The following is a 14,678-nucleotide window of genomic DNA, read 5'->3' on the forward strand; positions in this document are numbered from 1 at the left end:
TGTTTTCAAAGTAAGACTTTTTTTTTTTTTTTTTTTTTTTTAAAGCAGTCTCTGTGGTTTCATCAGTTTTCATCTGTTGCCAGTCATCTCATATAATGTAAATCACTTTCATATTGCATTGATTTTATTTATTTATTTTATTTTCCTAGGGCTGTCTGACTGCTAGTAGTAACCTACTTGCAGAATAAGAGCTCTAAGCATGTAAGAATTTTAAATGAGTTTCCATCTGGTGTTGTTCTTGGCTTGGGAACAGGAATAAAAACGTTTCACATTTTTACAAAGTAGGGGATTTTTTTTCTCCTCCTGATAGTTAAAAACTGAATCTGAAAAGCAAAATGGAAATTTACAGATTTCCAGAGCTATTTCACTGAGCTCTGCCCTTGCATTGGCTTGCAGCTGAGGGAAACCAAGCAGCATATGCACCATGTGATGGAATGGGCAGACTGGGGATTTTTATGAGCAAATCTGAGCTGGTTTGGCTTCCCAACATCTCTTTAAGCAATGTAGTTGTACTTCTGAGATGCTCTGCTCTTGGATGCTTCTAAGTTAGCTCTACTAATCATCTGTAATTAACCCAAATACAGTCCCCATGCCTACATCACAGTCAGGAGCTGGACTGGATAATTCTGTGCAGTACTTCTTTGGGTGTTGGCATTCCAGTAGCTACCTAACAACCTGGTGCAAGTTTGGAGAAAACTTGGCAGCCACCTTGCTCTGTTGGCTCTGGGTGAGGTGGTTGGTTGGAACTTCTTGTCTGGAGAGTGCTGAGGCTTTTGCAGATGTTGCCAGTTTTGCTGTATTTGTCCAGAAGACACAGGCACCTTTTTAATGAAGGGGATGATGTCACTTGAGGACAGGTCTCTTGTTCTTATTGTCCATGTCAGTATTTGGTGAGGTTGGTGCTGCTCTGTTGTTGTTCTTCAGCTCTGCACTGTGCATGCAGCAGAAATGGCCATGCAGGATGCTTCACCTTTGTGTCACACTCATCTGGTCTGACCAGTGTGCTTAACTTGAGGTGCCTTCATAGGGAAGTCACAGAATCACAGAATCAATCCAATTGGAAAAGACCTCAGAGATCATCGAGTCCAACCTATTACCTAATACCTAACACCTCCTGACAACGAAACCATGGCTCCAACTGCCACATCCAATCTTTCTTTGAACACCTCCAGGGATGGTGACTCCACCACCTCCGTGGGCAGCACATTCCACTGGCCAGTTACTCTTTCTGTGAAGAACTTTCTCCTCACCTTGAGCCTAAACTTCCCCTGGCACAGCTTGAGACTGTGTCCTCTTGTTCTGTCACTGGTTGCCTGGGAGAAGAGACCAAACCCCTCCTGGCTACAACCTCCTTTCAGGTAGTTTTGGAGAGCAATGAGGTCTCCCCTAAGCCTCCTCTTCTCCAGGCTAAACACCCCCAGCTCCCTCAACCTCTCTTTATAGGGCTTGTGCTTGGGACCTCTGACCAGCCATGTTGCCCTTCTCTGGGCATGTTCAAGTATCTCAATGTCCTTCTTAAATTGAGGAGCCCAGAACTGGAGGCAGTACTCAAAGTCTGGTCTAAGTCATATTCCTTCCCATGGCTCCATGGGAATGTGCAGAGGTGAGGAAGTGAGGAGGGATAAAACAGACAACTTTCTCCATTTCTTTTTGAGGTCAAAAGGATCTGGAGGAGGTTTTTTTTTTTTTAATTTAATGGATATTTGATGTTTCAGCTCTGCTTTTTTTTTGATGTCCTGCCAACAGAGAAACAGTTGTTCCAGTAGCAATTTAACCAAACTTTTGTCACGATAAACTGATCTGAACTCAAAGTGATGTTTAAATTTTTTTAATGGATCTGCAGTTTTGCTCTCTCTCTCTTTTTTTTTTTTTTTCTTTTCCATGTCCTACTTTCTAAAAAGCCTACTTGGCAAATCTCACAACTCTTGTATCAGTTGACTATTGGCTGCATTTTTAGCTGCTTGCAAAAATAGTAGATGGCAGAATTTTAGCTTAGATTCGTGCTAATATGGTGTTGCATTTCTTTTCCTTCACTAACTTGTCCAAATTTAAAGCAGTTCTCATGAAGCATAGTATGGTAAAGAAAAGTGGAATTTAGGTACAACACTGCCAAATAATTACAGTCTAGTGCACTAATGTAAATGTTGCTTGAAATACTCTTAATTGCATTTGAAACAATTTCAGCTGCAAAGTAATAGTTTTTTTTTTTTACTTCTGGTTGGTGCTTGACTGCTTGTACCTATTGGCTCTTCTTTCTGTCCTCCAAAAAAATACAATACATTTATTATTTTTTTTTCAACTCAAAACTCAAATATTTTTAGAATCATGGAATTGTTTTGGTTGGAAAACACCTGTAAGATTGTCGAGACCAACCATTGACCTAACACCACCGTGGCTATTAAACCACAACCCAAAGCACTATGTCCACATGTTTCTTGAAACACCTCCAGGCATGGTGACCACCACCTCCCTGGGCAGCCTGTTCCAATACCTGATCACTCTTTCAGTTAATAAATTATTCCTAATATTCAACCTAAACCTCACCTGCCACAATTTCAGTCCATTTACTTTCATCCTGTCACCAAATACTGGAGAGAAGAGACCAACCCTGCCTCACTCCAGTCTCCTTTCAGATTGTAGAGGGCAATGAGGTCTCCCCTCAGTCTCCTCTTCTCCAGGCTAAACAACCCCACTTCCCTCATCTGCTCCTCACCAAACCTGTTCTCTAGACCTTTCACCAGCTTTGTTGCCCTTCTCTGGACATGATTCAGCACCTCAGTGTTCTCTTTGTAGTGAGGGGCCCAAAACTGAACCAAGTACTTGAGGTGCAGCCTCGCCAGTGCGGAGCACAGGGGCACAATCACTTCCCAGCTCCTGCCTGGCCTGTTTGCATAGGTTAGGCACTTCCATCTTCCCCTCTTCAGAGGAACAGAGATTCACAAAACAGCACAGAATTGCTGAGTTGAAAGTTAGAAAAGAAAGGTGAAAATTGTTAATTCACCAGTTCCTGAGTTCCCTTCCAACCCAACCTATTATTCCATAATCCTGAGGTCAATGAGAGCAGGGAGGTTGATGCAAGATCTGTCTGCACTACTCATGAGCCATGCTTGGGGACAGAAGATACACCTTGGAGTGAGGAGGTGGAGCTATGCTGCTTTCAGAGCAACAGTCTTGTTTGTTTCCTTTGTTTGTTTGTTTTTAATTATAGTCTGCAGCATCAAGTGAAATTGCCAGACTTTGCAGCCCTGTGATTTTAAGAACTGCCTGTAGGTGTGCAAGCCATTCAGTTTTGAGCTCTGCAGAAAAAAACTGCTTCAACTGAATGTCTTCAGTTAGAATTGAAACTGAGAAAGGATGAATGTGTAGAGGTACAGAAGATTTTCTGGTAGAGATGTTCTCATGCACTGAAGAACATCCTTTTAGCCAAATGGTGTTGAGTAGAATGAAAATTAATATTACAGCCAAGCCAGTGAGTTACTGCTGGAAAATGCTATCCTTATTCCTTTGTTAGGGATTTATTTTTTGCAGTTGTCTGATGTGGCCCAGCCCCTTTGTTTTAGCCAGCTCTGGTGCTTTGTTGAACTCTTAATTCCCAGTCACTGGGAGTTAAATGCATTGTTGGGGTTTGTCATACTCCTTCTGCCCCATTCCCTGTTTTGCTGGGTTAGTTCCCTGTGCGGGCTTCCTGCCCAATTAAGTGGGTACCAGAACAGGCACAGGAGGATCAGGAGATGTGAGAAACTTCCACGTGGTATGGGAGACTCAGGGTGTGCTTAGCCCTCCAGGAAAGTGGGAATCCTACTGAACAGAAGCATTCTGGAAATCTAGATGAAAGCATTCTGAGGAAAGAGGAGAAGGACCCCTCACAGAGAAGCAAAACTCACCTAGTTCTGTTGTCTCACTGAATGCATTGGTGTAGGATTCAGGATGCACTGGGTTTTGTTTTTTTCAGGATCATCAGAAGTTTATTGAGGTAGGGAGCGAGGTGATCTGTCAGGGCTGTTGCAACCTAGATTGCCCAGTTTGAAGACAGACATTGAAATGCAGTGGGTATTCATCTCCATTCAGAACTTCATGGGTGAAAATGCAGCTTTCTACTCTTGACTCTCCCTAGTATCTTTCCATGTGTTGCTGCTGTTGCCATTTGTGATCTGTGCTCCTGGTGGGCTGGTAATCCTGTTGTTTATTTTGTGTTATGGATATGAAGTCCCAGAAGTATTGTCCTTTGAGTTTCCTTTGAGGTGTGAGAAGGCGGCTGACCTCTGTTGCATGCTCACAAATAGTACTGTGAGAAATTGCCTCTTGCCTGTAGAGAACCTGGCTTCTCCTCCAGCAGCAGAGTGGTTACTGAGCCTTTTTTACTCTGTTTGTCTTTCCCTGACAAAGTAAATACACAGTAATTATCCTGCTGATTACATGGTGCAATTTTCTTGTTAGTTTTAAATTGCAGCAGTTCTGTGCCACTGCCAGCTTTAAGGACCTTTGACACCAGCTTGGCCTTGACTTTTACAGTTATCAGATATGTATCACCCTGCAGTGATCTGTCAGAAAAGGAAATGGTGTGAAACATGAATGGACTTGGAGAAGAAACATTTCTAATAGTTCTCTAACGTAAGCATTGGCAGCATAAAGCTTCTGTGCTGTGGAAGACTGATGCAGCTGGTAGTGGTTTAATCAGTCACAGAATCACAGAATGTTAGGGGTTGGAAAGGACCTCCAGAGATCGTTTAGTCCAACCCCACTGCCAGGTCAGGATCACCAAGGGCAAGCTGCACAGGAACGCATCAAGCTGGGTTTTGAAAGTCTCCAGGAAGGAGACTCCACAACCTCTCTGGGCAGCCTGTTCCAGTGTTCCAGCACTCTCACCATAAAGAAGTGTCTCCTCATGTTGAGGTGGAGCTTCCTGCGTTCCAGCTTGTACCTGCTGTTCCTGGTTCTGTCATAGGGCACTGCTGAAGGGAGCCTGGCACCTTCATCTTGACACCCACCCCTCAGGTATTTATAGATCCCCTCTCAGCCTTCTCTTCTCCAGACTAAACAGCCCCAGTTCTCTCAGTCTGTCTTCATAGGAGAGATGTTCAAGTCCCCTAATCATCCTCATAGCTCTCTGTTGGACTGTCTCCAGCATATCCCTGACTCCCTTGAACTGGGAAGCCCAAAAGTTGACACTGTATTCCAGTTGTGGTCTCACCGAGGCAGAGTTGGAGGTCCCTAGACCTGCTGGAGACACTTTTCTTGATGCATCCCAGGGTTGGCCCTCTTGGTTGCAAGGGCACACTGCTGTCCTATGGAGAGCTTGCTGTGCACTAGGACTCCAATGTCTTTCTCCACAGGGCTGCTTTCCATCAGGGTGACCTCTAGTCTGTACTCGAGCCTGGTGTTTATTCCTCCCCAGATGCAGGACTCGGCACGTGTCCTTACTGAACGTCATGAGGTTTGCCTGCACCCAGCTCCCAGGCCTGTCCAGATCTGGTTGGATGGCAGCACAGCCTGACAGGGTGTCAGCCACCCCCTACCCCCAGTTTTGTCATCAGGGAACTTGTTGATGACGATATTGAACAAAATTGGACCCAGTACTGATCCCTGGGGAACACCGCTGGCCACAGACCTCCAACTGGACTCTATGCCACTGATCACAACTCTCTGAACTCTGTTGTTGAGCTAGTTTCCAATCCACCTCATGGTCCAACCATCTAACCCAATTTTCTTGAGTTTATCTGCAAGGATGTTGTGTGAGATGGTATTAAAAGCCTTGCTGAAGTCAAGATAGATGATATCTACTGCTCTCCCTTCACCTGTCCATTTGATCATGCCTTCATAGAAGGCTATCAGATTAGTCAGGCATGATTTCTCCTTAGTCTACACTTGGCTACTCCTGTAGTCATTGCATTGACACCTTTCTGAGAACTGGTACTTGCAGTTGGGTACCCTGCAGCAGCAGCAGCATCTCAAGGGAGAGCTAAGATGTTGTGCATGAGCTCAGGTCTCCCCCTTTCATCATGAAAGATTTGTTCTTTCATGGAAAGTTTGCATCAGTGAATACTTTGGAAAAGCCTGCATAAGTAGCTGCATTTTGATAATGTTATTTAGTTGTCATGGGTACTGTCCTGGAAGGATCTGGAATCATAGAATCAGTCAGGGTTGGAAGGGACCACAAGGATCATCCAGTTCCAACCCCCCTGCCATGGGCAGGGACACCTCACACTAGATCAGGCTGGCCAGAGCCTCATCCAGCCTTGCTCAAACACCTCCAGGGATGGGGCTTCAACCCTGTGAGACACTAAGGGTCATCTAGGTCATTTTAAGTTGGACTTGATGATCTCAAAGGTCTTTTCCAACCTGATTAATTCTGTGATCCCCTGCAGTTGCTGAGGGAAGGTTGTGATCTGTGATGCCTTAACAGTTGAGCTGTTTTTAGTATTTCTTGATCTAAACCAAGATGTGGACTTAACTTGCTGCATGTTTACTCATAACTGCAGTTCAGTAAAGTGAGTGAGACAAACCCTGTTTTGAGTGTCCTGGTGCTGCAAGTTGTTTCCATGGATTGCAGTGTTGAACACCTGTGAGCTGGTGCAGGAGGTCACTGAAAGCCTAACTCTGTTAGGAAAGTGATAGCTCCTTCCTCCAGTCAGGGGCTCAGATCCATACATTATCCTGGAGCTTAGCAATTGTTCAGTCTCAGGTTTGCTGTTGCTCACAGATGTGTTCCACCAAACAGAGTGACTAAATGGATTGCTTTAGGAGAAGGCATTTACGGACCCTTGGGTTTTCCATGAGTTAAGATTCATCCTAACATCAGCTTTGTGATTCACTCAAATGTGGGTATTCATTCTGATCCCTTGGAATGTTAAACTCATACAGTAGGCTTGTCTTGTTACTAGCTGGCATCAATTGCTGCTTCGTTTATCATTTTAAAAGCCCCAAATATTTATGTAGCTGCTTTTTTTTGTTTGTTTTCTTTGTGTGTGTGTTTTGTTTTTTTATAAAATGCATTACCTTTATCTAAAATAAAGGAAAACACAAGAGTACAAAACAACAGGATAGCTTAGGTTTACTGATGATAATGAGTACTTGCTTATTACCTTGTGTCAGTGGCTCTGGAGATATTTTGCAGACATTCAGCAAGCCTCTCTTGTCCTGGAAACTAGGAGTTAAGAATATCAGAAGATATTTGATTCTGCATTACAGCAGTAGGTGACAGTAGGCTCTTCACTCATCTTGCCTGTCTCATGTGGGTATGTTTGGCTGAATACCTGAAGATCCATCTTATCTTGCATGGGCTTGGTTAGTCTGAGGCTCCTCTGACTCTTCAGATATTCTTATTTGTGAGTAATAGAAGACATTGGTTCTGTATGGCTCTTGACATATTTCTCTTACTGGTTTACCTTTTTCTTGTATTTTGCTATGGTTCTCTGGTTTGGAGGCAGTGGTGAGACCCCCTTTGACTCTTGTTTTGTACACAGGATATACCTCAATGGAGGGTCTCTAAGCAGTGTCAAAAGGAGTTATTCATAACTCATAAAAGATGTTACAGGTTCTCTCTTCCAGGTTATTTTAACACACCTGTCAAGAAGCCACAGGTATTACCTCTGGTCACTGTGGTTTTTAGTAGGTTTATAAACCATCCCACAGTGAGCTTAAGCAATTTGTACAAAGCCACTCTCACTGTTTGTAGTAAAATGAACCCCTTGCCCTTCCATTCTCTGAGCTGTTGCTCTATGTTTAGCCTCAACTACAATTTTCCATTAGCCTAATATTGAAAGAAATCTCATGGTGCTGATTCAGCTGATACATGGATAGGTGCAGTTATATACCTTTTATGGTACTTGAGAGGACTAAGGAAGTCTGAGGTTCTCAGGGATTTCAGCTGTACTCTCAAACTGTGCAAAGAAAAGAAATGTTATCCTTGCTGAACTGCATCTCCAAAGAAGAAATGGAGGCTTGAGAATCAAGTTATAAATGGAAAAAAAACCTTTTAGCATTATCAGTTGAGGTAGAATCATAGAATGGTTTGGGTTGGAAGGGACATCCAAAGCCCACGCTTAAATTACCGTGACTGAAGGTTCTGTTGCCTGTGGTGCTGTCTGTCTCCCTTAGGAAGGGCTGCAGGATGCTTCCCTGGCTTCTCTTTTATTTTCTAAACTTCAGCTGCCTTTATTCTGTAGTGTTGGTGCTTTCTCAAGCTTGATTTTTACTCTGATGCTGTTGTAACTGTTGCATAGACTATTAGACTTGAAGGAGCACTGGCATCTCCTTGTCGCGTAAATGCTTCTCTGACCAGGCATCCAGTGTATCGGGACTTGGTGACGTTTCTCCAAGTGAAACCATGTTGCTGGTTGTTGATCTCTGCCTCCTGCATCTGCTGGAGCTCCCAGGGCTTTTGAGTATTGCCCAGCTTGGCTGATGCTTCTGACTAAAGGCATCTCCTTAAAAACGGTTGTTACTGTGGGCAGTGCATGCCAGATACTTCTAGATCCTTTGTGGGGGACTTTTGCTTGACTGATATTTGGGGCACCCTTGCCTTCCTTTCCCAGGTGGCAAGGAGAGATCAGGGTTGTTCTGGTGTCACAGAATGGCTTAGGTTAGGTTGGAAGGCACCTCAGACATCATCTACTCCAACCTCCCTGCTATGAGCAGGAACATTGCTTCATCCTGCTTCTGGACCTTCAGGGAAGGAAGAGGACCTATTTGTGCTGAAATTAGACCAGGCTCCCGTCAGAAATTTATAGGAACCCATGTGTGGATTACTGTAAGATTCAGATATAGCCTCAATGAGGTTTCTTTTTTTCTTCCCCACCCTCTCCTATTTCTAATCAGCACTGAAAACAAAGAATGGGCAGGATAAAAGTCGAGGATGCTGGCGAGGTTGTGTGTGTCATGTGAGTCATTAGCCCTGGCAGTGCTCCTGGCCTGCTGCCTGTGCCAGATTTGGTACCTTTCAATGAAATTTAAAGGTGTGATGAAAGATTATGGGCACATTTTCACATCGCTTTGGACTGCTCCAAAAGCAGCGTTTCAAAAGCTGTTGCAAACAGCAGCTGTTGAAAGGTGTCTGTCTGTCTTCTTCAAGGTGTTAAACCATGCCTTTTCCTCCTCCCTGGCCCCCTTGGTTTGCCTCCTGTCCATGCTAACCAACTTGAGGACCCAGCAGGAAGTGAACCCCTTATAGAAGATGCATATTTGCAACAGGGTTGCTGTGAGGAGCTGGCTGAGCCACTCTGAAGGCCAACTGCTGCTGAGAGGGACAGTTGGCTTAAATCAGTGTAGATGTAAAACTGTACGTAAAGCATTTTACTCTACTGGCTGTGGAACAGCAGCTTTGACTTTTACTTTCTGCAGCTGAATGTATGTGAAATGATTCCCTAAGCTAAGCTGAGTGTTGCCTCTTCTTACTCAGTTTAACCTGATGAGTCCAGGACTCAGTATTCCATTTAAGTTCTGCCTGCAGGAAGTTAAAGACAGTTCCAACTCTTGTCTGTTCATATTTTGAGTTTCTGCTGTGCATCCTAGCAATGCTAAATTTCACTGTTGCCTTTAACGATTTTAATGGATTTTAACAAATTTCACTGTTGTTTTTTTAACAATTTCAATTGATTTTAAATGAAGATTCTGAGTTGGCTGGCCTTGCAGGCATCTAAAATGTGTGCCTGTGTCCATCCACATGGATACTTACACATCTGTACACACATGCACACATCTCTAACAGGAAGTCTTGGAGCCTGCTGGCTCTCCCCCAGTAGATCTGAGATTCCTAGCTGAGTAAGCTGGAAACAATGGGAATTATTCTTCCTGACCTCTGTAGTCTTCAGCTGAGGTTGTGGGTGCATACTTCTCATAATACTTTCTGGCAAATTCTGGCTCTGCTTAGGTGATGAAGGATGTGGTAGAGAGTTTTAATGTTTTAACTTGAACATAGAAGATTTCACCTCAACACGAGGAGAAACTTCTTTCCAGTGAGGGTGACAGAGCACTGGAACAGGCTGCCCAGGGGGGTTGTGGAGTCTCCTCTGGAGACTTGCAAAACCCACCTGGATGCATTCCTGTGTGGACTACCCTAAGTGATGCTGCTCTGGCAGGGGAGTTGGACCTGATGATCCCTTGAGGTCCTTTCCAACCTCTGATATACTGTGATACTGTGACTTTCAAGTGGTCCCACTTCAGCCATCCGTGTTCAACCTTGGTGTAACGGTGTGGTTGTTTTGTTCCTAGAGCTGAAACTCTACACTCCAATGGGTTCTGAGACCTCTTGGAAGAGGCACATGTGAGGAAAAATACTTGTGAGTTCCAAAGGAGTTCTAAATTTATTTTTCAGTTGCAGCACAGACATCAGTCTAGGGTCTGTAAAATTAATGTCTGAATTCCCATCTATTTACTGGAGGCTTTCTCAGTACTTCGGTTTGTTCTGCTACATGCTTCATTTCTTGTTGTAGAGAACCTTCTTTTTCACTTTTAATTTCATAATACTTTGCCTCATTTGTCACAGTTTAGTCTCAGAGAATCAAGGCACAGACAACTCTAGAACTTTCCTGTCCAAGCCAGCATCACTTGTGTGCTCCTGGTCGTTATCAGTGCTCACTTACAAAGCTATGAAGCTCCACTATCTCAGTTGAAGAGGTTACATTTTTGTTGCTGTATTGATTAACTTAACTGTTTGAGTAAATTTGACCACCTGTGGCTACTGGTGACCCTAGATTCCTGCAGTACCTCCAAGCAAAATGCTAAACATAGCTAACATTCCTGGTACAGCATGAGTGGGCATGTTGGGAATCTGGGGGCACTAGGACAAAGCACTGCACTGCTTATCCAGGGCAATCTTTTGGATTTTTTTTGGGGGGAGGAAAGCCTTGTTCTGTGTTAAACTCAATTTGGGAGCACAGCATTGAGAGGTGAGGTTCTTCTTGCTGTGTGATGCCCCTCAATTTCTTGGATAATTCTGTGTGAATTGGAAAAAAAATCTGTGCTGGTAGAAAACAAACCCACACACACACAAAATCAATACAATTCTTTGGAATGTAGGCTTTACTTAAAACAGGGGGATGTCAGGAAGTTTTAATTCGTAGCTAGAAGTGATGGGAACATAAATAAGCTAGGCTGAGGGGACATTATTAGGGTGAATTTTGTTGGTTCCTTTTGGAGCATCTGGGAATAGCTGCAATCAGGTCAGTGCTGAGATGGTTATTTCCTGTGATTTAATGGAAGTGGTTGTAGCAATGTAGAAGGTGTTTTACTGAAAGACTCCACAATATTGCAGCAACATCAGAACTTCTCTAGTTTGACTTTCTGATACTGACCTAAGGTGTAAATATAACCATTTGGCAGTGTGATTATGTATGTGTGACCCTTAGGAAAATTTCCTTCAAATTCAAGAGGAAACCTATCTAGAAAATTGGTTAATTTAATACAGACAGAGCTGCTTCTCCTGTGTGCATGTGTGAGGTTATTTAAACAAACACAACACTTGCTAATAAAAATCTAGATCTTAAAATCTTAAGAACTGAGAACTTAGAAAGAACCTACATGAGCATATTTTGAGCAGAGCAATGCAGTTATTAATTAATCTGCAGTATTACTGTTGTTATTTTGTCAAATAAAATGTTTTTTCAGAGATCATATTTTAAGAGCTTTCTAATGAAGCAACTTCATTTTTGTGTTATAAGATATTAAATAAAGATTTACAGATTTAAAGATTGCATCGGGTTGGAAGGGACCCTCAGAGGTCATCCTGTCCAACCCCTCTGCAGTCAGCAAGGACATCTCCAACTAGATCAGGCCACCCAGGACCACATCAAGTCTGATCTTGATTGTCTCCAGGGATGGGACTTCAACCACATCCCTGGGCAACCTGTTACAGTATTTTACCACTCTCATTGCAAAGAGCTTCCTCCTTCTGTCCAACCTAAATCTGCTGTGCTCCAGTTTTAAAACGATGGAGAAACTGTAACACTGCTAAAAGATCTTTGATTTGTGGCATTTTATGATTAATTCCCACAGATCCACATTGGATCTGTGAATATATGTTGTATTTCTTGGCTGTGCAATCATACATGAGCAGAAATCTTTACTAAGAAATGCCTTTTTTTGCGTAAATGTTTTTTTTTTTTTTGTCTGCAGTCATCAGGGATTTTCAAATGAGTATAGAATATGCTTGTGTGCTGAATTAAAAGAATATGGCTAAAATTAGAGGAACAAACTTTTGAAGCCTATAGAATGGTTAAGGAAAAGTTTTGTATAGAATCATAGAATTGTTAGGGTTGGAATGGACCTCAAAGATCATTTAATTCCAGCCCCAGTGCCATGGGCAGGGATACTTCACATTAGATCAGGCTACCCAGGGCCACATCCAGCCTGGCCTTAAAAACCTCCAGGGATGAGGCTTCCACCACCTCCCTGGGCAACCTGTTCTGGTGTCTCATCACCTTCATGGTGAAGAATTTCTTCCTGACATCCAATCTGAATCTACCCATTTCTATTTTTGTTCCGTTCTCCCTAGTCCTACCACTACCTAACACCCTAAAAAGTCCCTCCCCAGCTTTCTTGTAGCCCCTTTAAGATACTGGAAGGCCACAAGAAGGTCTCCTCAGAGCCTTCTCTTCTCCAGACTGAACAGCCCCAAGTCTCTTAATCTGTCTTCATAGGAGAGGTAAGGCAAGATGTAGCCAAGTGGTCACACTAAGAAGCATATGAAGTCTTCAGTCCATGCAGAAAGCGTATGTATGGTGCAGGAATAACAAATCTGGCATATAAGCACCAAATTCCTTTTTGTCTAACAGCCACCCTTGGAGTTTGCTCTTTAGGTTGTGGTTCTTGTAGTTGATGATTTTGTATCATCTATCTTCCTAATTTCTGTAGAATTGTTGCTAGAATAGTTAATCATCATTTTCTGAGGAGAAACAGCAAGATCTTCTCTACCAGTGGTCTCTTTTTTTTTTTTAAAACAAGCAAACAGAAAAAATGTAGATTAGGTAGGAGGTTTTAGCCTCATGGTAGAATTTATGACGCAGTAGAAAGATGTATACTTGTTTTTTGAGGATGATCAGGAAATGAATCTCATTCTTTTCATCAGGTTATTGTAGTATGAATGGATCTCCCTGTCAGAGGTAGGGAATTGAGGGAATACTGCATAGCATTAGAACTGCAGTGTTAAGTAAAACCGATAATTGATCTAAATATCTTCCCTTCAGTGAGAATTGAGTGCAGCTGCCATATTCTTCATTTGCTTTGCTTCCTTAAGAGATCAGTGAGTCAGCTAACCAGCAAAGATGATTAATAAAAGAAGCTAAATAAGGATTTTTTTTTTTCTATTAACCACTTGCTATTCTGAGCAAGGACTATTCCAATTACTCACTGGCTCTGCTTTGTTAAAAAAACCACTCCCAAACCAACAAAAATTCCAAGCAATGTCCATCCGCAAACGCCCCAAACAACCAAAAGATCCCCAGATGCCTGACAGATGCCGTATTTGAGGTGATGGAGAGAGGACAGGTGTGATTGTTGCTCCAAACAGTGACTCCTCCTTAAGTTTACTAAGCAGGTCTGTAATAATCTCTTCCAAATCATTCATAGGCTTGTGTAAGATCTTTTAGTGTAGGGGAAAAAAATGTACTGTTCATGTTTTTGTCACTTTATTCTCCCCATCCTCCCCACTCCCCAAACCAGAGTGGCAGAGGGTTGTAAAATAGGGGAGATGATCTTTTTTTTACAGCTAAGCATCTATTGTACAAAAAGTTTTGAATAAGTGCTGGTGTGCAGAGTCAATATGGTTTCTGTTAGCACCCACTGCCTAAGTTAAGGCTTCTTCATTGTCTTTTAACTGGCTTTGAAGTCAAAATTATGAGGCCTCATAACAGCATCATTAAAATTGATTATGACTAAAGCTGGAGAGAGGCTTGAGCCTTTTATTCTGCCTTTTTTCTTTTCTTTTTTTTTTTTTTAGCATGCAGTCCGAGCATCTGCCTGAACCTTAATGAATGCAATTTGGTTTCCTGGACAAATTTTCCTATATAGATTTTCTGGTGTACATGAAAATAATGCAAAAGAAGTAGTACAAAGCAACACAGATGCGAGACAAAGACACCCTTCTAATGGCATAATAAATCTGCAGCCTGAGCGGGTGCCCAGGCTAATGTGAAAGCTGCATGAAGGCCAGCAGTGCTGGCAGAGTGGTTGGTTAAGCAGGGTGCTGGAAGGCAGAGAGTGCCAGAGAAGCCAAGCTGGCATCGCCAGTTGCTTTGTGCCATGCTGCCCTAAGCTCTGTGCCTTGCCCTGGCGTGGCTGGTATCAAGGATGCTCTAGGATGAAGTACCCTGCTGCGTCCAGCACGAGCTGCAAGGAGCTGGAGAATGTCAAGAGGGATTGAGGAGGATTGTACAGTGCTAACAGTATTCAGTAGGAATGAATAATTGAAGTCAGTCAGTGGGAGAGTTTGTCCTTTGAGCACCAATGACAACGCCTTTTGAAGAAGGAGCTGATGTGCAAATGCAGATTGCACTTCAGTTTTGCAGTGCTCTTTTAACTTCCTTTCATTCAGGCAGGGCTGAGCCATGGCTCTGTGTGTCTCCATTTTAATTTATCCTGGTTTAGCTAATGCTTTGTGAAACTGTCTGAACAGTGGGAAAACATGTCTCTTGGGAAATGGGAATGTTGTCTTGTGAGCGGGTGTGCTGCATTTCTGTTCGTGT

The sequence above is a fragment of the Indicator indicator genome, chromosome 8 (genome assembly GCF_027791375.1).
Source record: "Indicator indicator isolate 239-I01 chromosome 8, UM_Iind_1.1, whole genome shotgun sequence".
NCBI lineage: Eukaryota > Metazoa > Chordata > Aves > Piciformes > Indicatoridae > Indicator > Indicator indicator.